The sequence below is a fragment of the Arachis hypogaea genome, chromosome 17 (genome assembly GCF_003086295.3).
Source record: "Arachis hypogaea cultivar Tifrunner chromosome 17, arahy.Tifrunner.gnm2.J5K5, whole genome shotgun sequence".
Taxonomy (NCBI): Eukaryota; Viridiplantae; Streptophyta; class Magnoliopsida; order Fabales; family Fabaceae; genus Arachis; species Arachis hypogaea.
In genome coordinates this window covers 119,337,887-119,348,503 of record NC_092052.1, presented here as the reverse complement: position 1 = coordinate 119,348,503, position 10,617 = coordinate 119,337,887, and positions in this window count along the sequence as shown.

Here is a 10,617-nt window from a genome sequence, read left to right as displayed (position 1 = left end):
CGTCTGAGGCATCTGCGAGGTACATCCGGCTCCTAAAGTTGCTGAGATGATAGCTCGGATTGGACGTACCATCGTATGAGGTCATGTCAGGAGCTTTAAAGTCCTTTGGGAATTTAGTTTTCATGATTTCCTTCGTGAATGGGTCTTGGTCCTTGTGGGGGCTGGTTTCACGGTCCGGTCTAGTGGCTTTGGCTTTCAGATCGGCTTCGAGCTTTAGAAGTTTTTCTTCCAGTTCCCGACGCTGTCTTGTTTCTCTCCGGAGATCTCGCTCGGCTTTTCGTTGTCGCTCGGCTTCTTGTTTGAGCTGTTTGAGGCGATCCTGTTGCTCACGGATGGTGTCTAAGATTTCTGTGCTCTGGGGCTGTTTGTCTCCCTTGGAGTGGTGTGCGTCCCTCAGGGAGTTTGGTGCAGCATCCGTGTTCTTTATCGGTGTTCCTTCTTCTAATCCGGAGGTGTGGTCGTTGGTGAGAGGGTTGCTTGCCATGATGATGGGATGACTTCCAGGTCCCCAGCAACGGCGCCAATGTTCCGAGGGGTTACCTGAAATAGGAAAGTTGATCTCAGATGAGATCTTCTGATTAGGTCAAGATAGCCACGCACGCCTTGTTGGAGTGGAGGGTGCTGCTGATCCTCGCTCACCGGGGGTGGTGGTACCTGCAAGAGACTCCGATGCTTAAGTCAGTACGGGCTTTAGGCAGGTTTTTTGTAGAATTGGAGTATGAGTTATACTTGGGTGCTCCAGTGTATTTATATTGGTGTTCGACGATCGTTCTTTGAGATAAGTTCGCTATCTTATTTTTATCTTTTGAGTGGGATCATCTTTTTTGGGCCAGCCGCCTTGTAGCAGTCGCCGGTCCTTCTATTTTGGGCCTCTGCGGGCCTCTGGGGGTGCTCTTTCCGAGATTTGTATGAAGAGATCGTGACACGGGCCAACCTTTGGAGGTCGGCCAGTTAGCCAACTTTTAAAGAGGTCGGTCAACTTTGTCTTTTATCCAACCTGGACCTTACAGCTCGGTCTAGGATTTGAACAATCATCATCATCATCATCATCATCATCATCATCATCATCATCATCATCATCATCATCATCATCATCATCATCATTATTATTATTATTATTTGATGCTAACACTACTACCTGATGAGGACTCCTAATAACACTCGTTTACTATTCAAATCGTAGAACCTACTGCCACTACTATAATCCTTATTACTCTCATCACTAAACCTTTTATAGTGCATCCCCTTCATCCATTGCCGTCGGCCCTAGTCGTCTTCTCCACGTCCTGCTCGGAGCTGTGGCATCACAGTACCCATCGTCATCCCCAAGTCGGTGTCTGTTGTCGTCGTCGTCGGCCGCAAGAAGATGTCTCTGTCCCCGCAGCGAGCCCTTGTCCTCAAGCCCTTTCTCTCTCTACCCGAGGCCCTGTCCTTCCTCTCTCGCCATCAATATCATTCCTTCCACTGCCGGTAAGCACCACTGGTTCATCCTGTGTGGTTGCTGATTTGCTTAGAGAAAGTGAGGTCATTAATGGTTGATAGTTGACATGCATGATTCTTTTGATCTTGTTAGCTGAGTTAATTTGTTGAGGGAGTTCTGAGTTGGGGTTTATGATATTTTTAATGCAATTTTAAGTGAGTTAATGTTGTATTTTGGAGTAGAATTTGTTAGGTGCACTAATGTTGCCGATTATTGTTTTAAAAATTTCCTATCCTAGAATTTTGTTGCTGATGTGTTGATTATGGTTGCTTCTTAATGAGACTAATGAGAAAGTTGGACTCAGCAAGTCTAATCTTTTAGCTTCAGCATTTTATCGTTCCATCCTTCAATATATATAATTAATCAATTAATTTAGTTTTATTTTCATGTCACCCCTTCAATTTTTTTCCATTCCTCCAATGGTGCAGTTTTTTTAGGTTGAATTGTCACATCAGTCTGTTTGTAAAGATTATTTGAAAAAGGCTTAATATTTTGAGTGGGTGAAAAGAGATCAGAATATAATTTCTATGTATTTTATTTTCTTGTCTAGAAGATTGTGGGTTTCTATTTTTCAAATATTGAGAACTATGTAATGCATGATGATTTTGAGTATTCTTAATATTGTTGTTGCTATTTGCTCTTAATTTGACTTTGTTACCTATTAATTATTATTCGTGGTGGTGTGTTGAGGTTGAACAAGTTCTTGCATTATGATCTTGAAGGTTGATGCTATTTTTGCCTTGAATCTGTTATTGATTCAAAGATTTCATATTTCTCTATATTTCGGTTTGGATTTACTATTGTACTGATAAATATAAAATTTTGTAGATATAATTTGCACTTATATATTAAATTTTGCTATTGTGCTGATATTTTTTGGAAGTCAAGATTTTCTACTTTATGTATGGATGCATTTCTATATGAGAAAAAAATTATTTAAATGCTTGTTTATATATGTTATGATCCGAATGCTGTATATTAAGATGCCCAGAATAGGTTGTTATACAAAGATATCCATGTTAGACACAACATGTCAGCAACCTCAAGTAGGATCTGTTGCATCTTCATCCTTCCATCAAGTGGACTGCCCAATTCCCCCGTCCAGTGGTGGTGGTGCCCCCGCAGCTTCATCTTTACGCCCCTTTCGTCCACCCTATGGCGAACCACTGCCTGCTCCTCAGATTTGCACAAATGGTGTTCAAAACTCGGAGCTGGGCAATGAAGACTTATACCAGAGGCAGATGAGGTAGACTCTTTTGAGCAACACGTTGACAACCTATTTGCTGCATCGGAGGCTCAGAAGTGCAAGGGACGCAAGACCACTGAATTTTGGGATGTTAAAACAATTGGTATACAAGAATTTAATGGTGAAAATTTTTAATGCTCTACTTTTTTATGATTTCATCGCATCTTGGCTGTAATGGTTACTCACACAGACTATATGATTTACAGAATCTAATAGCACAATCAAACAAGCTCGTTTGAGTGTGAAGGAAGCTATGAAGCCACCTAACGGTAGAAAGATCGTACTCAAGTTCCACGAAAACCTGCAACTAGTTAAAGATGAAGCTGGTATACTGAGCGACATTCTTAGATTGCTAGGATCTGACTACACCAAATTCTCAATCTGTGAGAAAGACTGGAGAAAGGTTCGCTCCAAGGACAAGATCTATAATGAATGTGTAGAAGTAAAAACTTATATTGTTATAGAATTTGAGAATCTTAATTTGACACCTACTCACAATTTAATTTTATTGTTGTAGAAAATGTTTCATTTTGATGAAGATAGTGCAGGAATTATCAAGCGTATAATATTAAAAATGCTAGGGAGCGCTTGGAAGAAAACGAGGAACAGTTTGTACCATGATCATTACGACTCACAAATTACTATTGAACAAGATATTGAAGGCCGCCCACCGAAAATTGCTGCGGATCATTAGAGATGGTACCTTGATTATCGCAATAGTGAAGACACAAAGGTAATATATTTTTAATTCATAACAGAAAAAGTCTAGTTATGTTATATTGAGTTAGTTAAAAATGGTGTCTAGTAACTCTTACTTATGATGGCATGATAGAAGAAGTGTAGAAAAAATACCGTGAATCGATCGAAGCAGTTATACAATCACACTAGCAGATCGAAAAGCTTGGCAAGGCTTAGAGAATAGGTAATTTATGTTTGACTCACTTTTTGAACCATCTCTTCGTCTACATATTCACTTTTTAAACTATATTATTACAGTCAAAAGGACAAGGGAGGAGAGTTATGGACCTTAACGCACAAATGACCTAATGGCTCCTATCTCCATGATGCAGCTCGGGCTATTGGTGTAAGTAATGTGTTGAGAATCGTTAAGTTGTTTCTCGTAGGTTTTAGTTTTTAAAATTTTGTTGAAAGTCTATGCCATTAGCAACTAGCTAATAAATGCTTATGTTTGCTTATCTATGTGCGTAGGAAAGAATTACGGAGATTGAGCAACATGATAAATCCTTTAGACTGTTGTCTCAGAATGATTCACTTGCTTAAACTCTCAGAAAAGAGCACTCAGGTAGAGTGCGTGGCATGGGTTTCAGACCGAGTTCTAGTCAAGTCTTCGGTACAAATTCCCATTAGCCGAGCAATAGAGCTCAAAGAGAGGAGATCCAAAGGATGCTGCTTGAACTACAAGCAAAGCTAGCGGCTGAAAAATTAAAAAGTAAGGCAGTGGAGGATGAAGTACACTACAAAAAAAGGCCTATGGTTAGCTAGGAAAAAGGGTGACCATAGATCTATGATCGCGGTTTTGGACCTATGGTCACGGTTTTTTACCGTGGCCTATTCTCTCGTGGCCATAGGTGGTCATGGTTTTTTTATCTATGGTCACGGTTACAATTTTCAAATTCTGACACTTTAGGCCACGTTTTTTCACCGTGACCATAGCCTCTATGGTCACCCCTCTTGAAAACCGTGACCATAGCCTCTATGGTCACCCCTCTTTAAAACCGTGACCATAGCCTTATCTATGGTCACAGTTTTGACCGTGGCCATAGCTCTACGGTCACCCCTCCTTAAACCGTGACTATAGCCTTATAGCCTCTATGGTCATTCCTCCTGAAAACCGTGACCATAGCCTTATCTATGGTCATGGTATTCACCGTGGCCATAGCTCTATGGTAACCCCTCCTTAAACCGTAACCATAGCTTTATCTATGGTCACGGTTTTCACCGTGACCATAGCCTTTATGGTCACCCCTCCTTAAAACCATGACCATAGCCTTATCTATGGTCACAGTTTTTACCGTGACCAAAGCCTCTATGGTCACCCCTCCTTAAAACCATGACCATAGTCTATCTATGGTCACCCTACTTAAAAATCGTGACCATAGCCTGTTTTGTTTTATGCGATTTAATTTTTTTTAAACATAATCACATCCCAAAACGATGATAATCACCAAATAAATCTAAAAATAAGAAATTCAAGAAATCTAAATCATAAAAGTTTTATTATAAGCTAGATATGTTTTTAGTCCAAACAACACAAATAAAAATAGAGTGTAATTATCCATTACATGTAATAACACGTAAAATCTCACTTCAAAAAGTACACAAGACATCAAAATATTACATGTAGATAACTAAAGTCATTATAAGACTCATTTCATCTCATCCAAAATACAAGTATGAGAATAGAACAATTAGGCAGCACCCTTTCCCTTCTTCTGGATTTTCTTCAGTGCAACCCAAAAGCTTTTGAATTGCTCTTCGCATGTATTGGATTGCAAACTTTACCTATAACATTAAAAATCAAACAAAATCAGCTTAACAATAGTAAAACTGTTACCAAATTTGATTCAGCATTAGTTATAAGTATAAAAACAACTATATATACTCACAGTGAACTTTGGAAGACGAACTTTATATGTATCTATAAGTTCCATCATCAAATCAACCAAATCAGAGAATGGACTATCTAAAACCATCCCTGCAATTGACAGATCCTCAACTCCATATATAAGGCTGAAGAGAGTCACATAATTAATGGCATGATATACCGGTCAAAATGATAAGTTGAATCCTTACATGCACTTAACAAGGAGAAAAAAAATTGATTCACATTGGAACAAAAATATACATGAGTTTCCAATTCAACAAATAAAATTACCTAAAATAATTTTTTCTCATGAATATAATATGAAATCCTTAGTGCTACAGAGATACAAAAATCTACTTCTGAAGAATCACAATGATGGAAACACCCTCTTTCACAAGTCATTTCAGCCACCATATAATGGACTGTAATCCCTTTACGTTTTATATGATCCTTAGTTCCTTACAAATAACCACAAAATCTTAATGGAGGAAGTATTTAACAAATTAATGAGATCTCTTTGGTGGCAACTAACTATGAACTAAACCCAAGTTTTTTTCCCCTACAAACCCATTGTTGCTTAGCAAGCCATTTCTAACCCTCCTTCCAAAGGAAAAGGTCGAAGCTAGAAAGTGAATGATAAAAGCCTACCTAGTTATAGCTCCCATTGAGATACAAATCCAACAAAAAAAAAATCTTCTATTGGAATTTAAATGTGAGAATTTGTGTCATCCTACTATAGCTTTATTTTTTAAAACTTAATAACTAAGTAATTGTTTCATGCTGACATTCTAGGTAAGGAACACATTGTGTGGCATCCAAATATAATTTCAAGAGATGAAAAAGCAAGTTACAAAACTGTATATCTTTTAGCATAAAGCCATAACTCCACAATAACTATCATGTTCAAGCATATATCTACAAGTCCTAATGTCTTACAAGTTATAATATCCAATCTACGCTGAAATTTATTAGCTCTAGACTAAGTTTATAGGTTCATGATCCTCATTTAAGCCAACAATTGGCTGCCTAATCATTCACCCTTTTGCCACGACCTTTTATGTTCATGGGAAATTAAACAGAAGAAGAAACAGATTTACATTCTCACATAGCTAACATTAAAAAGCTTTACTGAAATTATGAAATCTACTTTTTCATGCTTACCTCTACATCCTTCCGTTGATACCATTTCCCTCTCAGCATGAACTCTTGATCCCATAAGTCACTCTTAGGATCATATTCAGCTCTGCACCCTGCCAATGAAAATGAAAATAGAGCAAATTAGCAAGGGAAGCACCCAAGTAATATAAGTCAATATAGCTTTTTGAAAATTATACAGAAGACAAGTGCATAATAATGATAATAATTCGGTCACAAGGCTAACATCTCAAGAGGATATGTCTTAGCATTATGGCCTGGAAAAGCCTTTTCTTTAACCCAATGTCTCTATTTATACCAATATAATACTCAACCACTTAGAGATAAAACGACAAATACCTAAAGACTAGAGTTATCAAAATTTAGGATATAGTTGTTACAGATTATTCCATTATCCATTATATAAAACTATAGATCTCACTTTCATAAAATTGACAGCAATAAAAAATTAAATACTAGGTAAAAACAAATCAGATGGTGACTAAATTTCAGATGTTCATTCAGAAAAGGAAGAAATGGCAAGCCTCATAAGATTGTCTAAATGGGAGCAGGACTTAAAAAATTGCATGATCTAGTTATCCACAACACAGCAGAATATATCACTAGCACAAAATATAGTGTGTAAGAGATTCTTTTTTATTATTGTTATTTATATATTTTAAAAGGAAAGTGAAAAACGAATACCTGAAAAATCAGAAAACTAAGAAGTAAGAAATTCCCCAACGAATACAAGAAGGATGGTGATGTTGGGGGTGGAATTTGCGGTAGAAACCCCCAAAGGAAAAGAAGTGGAATTTGAGGAGTAGCAGTAACGCTGGTGGCCCTGGCAGCAAGGACACGACACCGATTCACCTCCAGGGACAGCGAGCTCCACCGGTGGCGACTGGGTGCGGTGGCGGTGACGGAAATCGGCTCCGCTTCTCTCACGCGCTTCACTGGCTTCCGTCAATCTCTCTCAGCGTCGCTGGTGCACGAAATTGTGATCATCAACAATGGCACCAAAGGCTTGGTGCTCTCAAATGTGAATCACACTTTGTCACAACTTCGCACAACTAACCAGCAAGTGCATTGGGTCGTCCAAGTAATAAACCTTACGTGAGTAAGGATCGATCCCACAGAGATTGTCGGCTTGAAGCAAGCTATGGTCACCTTGTAAATCTCAGTCAGGCGGATTCAAATGGTGATAGAGAATTGATAATTAAAACATAATTAAAATATAAACTAGGATAGAGATACTTATGTAATTCATTGGTGAGAATTTCAGATGAGCGTATAGAGATGCTTTCGTTCCTCCTGAACCTCTGCTTTCCTGCTGTCTTCATCCAATCATTCCTACTCCTTTCCATGGCAAGCTGTATGTTGGGCATCACCGTTGTCAATGGCTACATCCCGTCCTCTCTGTGAAAATGGTCCAATGCGCTGTCACTGCATGGCTAATCATCTGTCGGTTCTCGATCATACTGGAATAGGATTTACTATCCTTTTGCGTCTGTCACTACGCCCAGCACTCGCGAGTTTGAAGCTCGTCACAGCCATCCCTTCCCGGATCCTACTCGGAATACCACAGACAAGGTTTAGACTTTCTAGATCTCAGGAATGGCCGTCCATGGGTTTTAACTTATACCACGAAGACTCTAATATCTCGGACTCAGTCCCCTGTATTAGATATCTAAGAGATACTCATTCTATCTCATCTTCATGTAGAACGAAAGTGGTTGTCAGGCACGTGTTCATAAGTGAGAATGGTGATGAGCGTTACATAATCATCACATTCATCATGTTCTTGGGTGCGAATGAATATCTTAGAATAGGAATAAGCTTGAATTGATTAGAAAAACAATAGTACTTTGCATTAATACTCGAGGAACAGCAGAGCTCCACACCTTAATCTATGGTGTGTAGAAACTCTACCATTGAAAATACATAAGTGATAGTGGTCCAGGCATGGCCGAATGGCCAGTCCCCATAAAGGTCTAAGATAGCATAAAACTGATCAATGATCAGATCCAAAGACTCTGAATATAATAGTAAAAAGTTCTATTTATACTAAACTAGTTACTAGGGTTACAGAAATAAGTAAATGATGCAGAAATCCACTTTCGGGGCCCACTTGGTGTGTGCTTGGGCTGAGCATTGAGTTTTACATGTGTAGAGGCTTTTCTTGGAGTTGAACGCCAGTTTGTAACCTGTTTCTGACGTTTAACTCCACTTTGCAACCTGTTTCTGGCGTTTAACTCCAGAATAGGGCAGAAAGCTGGCGTTGAACGCCAGTTTGTGTCATCTAAACTCGGGAAAAGTATGGACTATTATATATTGATGGAAAACCCTGGATGTCTACTTTCCAACGAAATTGGAAGCACGCTATTTGGAGTTCTGTAGCTCTAGAAAATCCACTTTGAGTGCAGGGAGGTCAGAATCCAACAGCATCTGCAGTCCTTCTTCAACCTCTGAATCTGGTTTTTGCTCAAGTCCCTCAATTTCAGCCAGAAAATACCTGAAATCATAGAAAAACACACAAACTCATATTAAAGTCTAGAAATGTGATTTTTATTTAAAAACTAATAAAAATATACTAAAAACTAACTAAATCATACTAAAAACTATGTAAAAATAATGCCAAAAAGCGTATAAATTATCCGCTCATCACACACCAAACTTAAATTGTTGCTTGTCTCCAAGCAACTGAAAATCAAATAGGATAAAAAGAAGAGAATATACTATAAATTCCAAAATATCAATGAAACTTAGCTCCAATCAGATGAGCGGGACTTGTAGCTTTTTGCCTCTTGAATAGTTTTGGCATCCCACTTTATCCATTGAAGTTCAGAATGATTGGCATCTATAGGAACTTAGAATTTAGATAGTGTTATTGATTCTCCTAGTTCAGTATGTTGATTCTTGAATACAACTACTTTATGAGTCTTGGTCGTGGCCCTAAGCACTTTGTTTTCCAGTATTACCACTGGATACATAAATGCCACAGACACATAACTGGGTGAACCTTTTCAGATTGTGACTCAGCTTTGCTAAAGTCCCTAATTAGAGGTGTCCAGGGTTCTTAAACACACTCTTTTTTTGCTTTGGACCTTGACTTTAACCGCTCAATCTCAAGCTTTTGGCTTGACACCTTCACAACACAAGCACATGGTGAGGGACAGCTTGGTTTAGCCGCTTAGGCCAGGATTTTATTCCTTTAGGCCCTCCTATCCACTGATGCTCAAAGCCTTGGATCCTTTTTATTACCTTGCCTTTTGGTTTTAAGGGCTATTGGCTTTTTGCTCTTGCCTTTTGGTTTAAAGAGCTTTTGGCTTTTTCTGCTTGCTTTTTCTTTTTCTTTCTTTTTTTTTTCGCCATTTTTCTTTTCTTCTTTTTTTTTCTGCAAGCTTTGTATTCACTGCTTTTTCTTGCTTCAAGAATCAATTTTATGATTTTTCAGATCATCAAATAACATTTCTCCTTTTTCATCATTCTTCAAGAGCCAACATATTTAACATTCATAAACAACAATTTCAAAAGACATATGCACTGTTCAAGCATTCATTCAGAAAACAAAAAGTATTGTCACCACATCAAAATAATTAAACTAATTTCAAGGATGAATTCGAAACCATGTACTTCTTGTTCTTTTGTTTTTAGAACAGTTTTCATTTAAGAGAGGTGATGGATTCATAGGACATTTATATCTTTAAGGCATATACACTTAGACACTAATGATCATGTAATAAGACACAAACATAAATAAAATATAAAGCACAGTAAACGAAAAACAGGAAATTAAGAACAAGGAGATTAAGGAACGGGTCCACCTTAGTGAGGGTGGCGTCTTCCTCTTCTTGAAGAACCAATGGTGCTCTTGAGCTCCTTTATGTCTCTTCCTTGTCTTTGTTGCTCCTCCCTCATAGCTCTTTGATCTTCTCTAATCTCATGGAGGATGATGGAGTGCTCTTGGTGCTCCATCCTTAGTTGTCCCATGTTGGAACTTAATTCTCCTAGGGAGGTGTTGATTTGCTCCCAATAATTCTGTGGAGGGAAGTGCATCCCCTGAGGCATCTCAGGGATTTCATGGTGAGGAATTTCCTCATGCTCTTGTTGAGATCCATGCTCTCTTGTTTGCTCCATCCTTTTCTTAGT